Genomic DNA, 1832 nt, shown 5'->3' with positions numbered 1-1832 from the left:
TTTTTCTATTTTTATATATATACTCACTTTTCAAAAAACTTCAAACCAAATGGATTTATTTTATTAAAATATCAATTTTACGCTATATTTTATTAAAATATTAATTTTACTTTAATTTAAAATTTTTTTTCTTTGTTTATATACAACAACTACTATTTACTATCTTTTTTCATCCTAAAAATACTTAAAGAAAAAAATAAATAAATAAATGGTACCAATGTAAATTTAAACAGTTATTATAACAGTAATGTATTTTTGCATGACTTTACATAACTTAATGTGAGTGAATTTTGAGTTTGGTTAGCTAAAAATATGTTACTTTTTTTATTATGTAAGTGTTCCAATGTAAATATATACACAACTTATAGATTGAGTGACGTGAGTAATTTTTGAACTTAAAAATGTATAAGTTTAACACATTTTTCTATTAAATAAAAAAGCAATGTCAAGCACATATAAAAAATTAGTAAAATTAAGTGTTCCAATGTAAATATATACACAACTTATAGATTGAGTGACGTGAGTAATTTTTGAACTTAAAAATGTATAAGTTTAACACATTTTTCTATTAAATAAAAAAGCAATGTCAAGCACATATAAAAAATTAGTAAAAACTTGAAAGACGTGAAGATTATTTTGTTTGTAGCGTTCTTTGTTTGTGTTTTTAAAAGAAGACTTTTTTTTTCCCATCCATGCTTTGTTTGTCAGATGATTTAAGAAGAAGATTTTGGTAAGTCTCTTTTACTAGATTTTCCGTATAACACCTCTCAATTTACGGGAATTTTATAATGGATACCGAATCAACGAACACTCAGTTCAGTTCATTGATATGGTGCAGAGATAGAGCTAGCCCTAGTACACTGCAACTATACTCTCCGGAAAACACTCCACGCCATCACCCCACGCCATCATTCAAAGCTAACGACTTGACTCAGAGACTCACAGTCACACTACTCACACTCACATATACCACCAAAAAGTTGCGACCAACTCCACAATAATTTTACCAACTAGCAAAAAGGTTAGACCGTAAAGAAAGCTCACCACTATCACTATCACAATCGCCATCATTACCACGGAATGCTTCACAAACTTTACTGTGCTAATGTCTCTCTCAAGGCCAATTACTATGTCCTGCTGTTGAAGAAGCTCTTACAAGTAAACTATTCACGTCTCTCTTTCTCTCTCTCTTTTTGTTTGTCTTTCTTTTCTCATGGGGTTGTCAACTTCAGTTCCACGGCTTCAGTGGTTTCATGTTAAGTCTCTATCTTTAAAGCTTTTCACTACTGTTTGATGCTACTGTGTCCTCTTGTGTTGTTGTCACCGTTAAATGCTAAAGCGATCGATGTCGGTTTTGAGCCAGGCAAGAGAATCATGGCAATATAACTGTTTTGAACTTTTCCCCATCTACGAGTTTTTCCATTTAGGTTTATTAAAATATAATTGATTAATTAATTGGTGGAAAAGTAAACGAAAATCTGTAAATGATTTTTTTTTTGATTTGGGTAAATGAAATTCTTGAGTTTTAAATAATTAAACTTCTTTTACCAAACTTTAAAACGAACCTTTTCAACTTAGCTAAAAAAAAAACTTGAACCTTTTCAGAACATGGCATTTCTCATTTTCCACAAATTCATAAGGATAATACATAATGTCATATGGTGAAAGTTTATAAATATATATTTTTCTTTTCTTGAATTTCCTTCACTAATTGATGAAATTTTTGTTTTTCCTGCCTAGGTTCTACAATTTGACAACGAAGATTTATTCTGAAGAGAAAATGGAAAAAGGTTCTCCACTGATAGGTGAGCAAAATCTCCTTCTCTCTCTTC

Source organism: Quercus suber, unplaced genomic scaffold (genome assembly GCF_002906115.3).
Source record: "Quercus suber isolate HL8 unplaced genomic scaffold, Cork oak 2.0 scaffold_316, whole genome shotgun sequence".
NCBI lineage: Eukaryota > Viridiplantae > Streptophyta > Magnoliopsida > Fagales > Fagaceae > Quercus > Quercus suber.
This window is presented reverse-complemented; position numbering follows the sequence as displayed.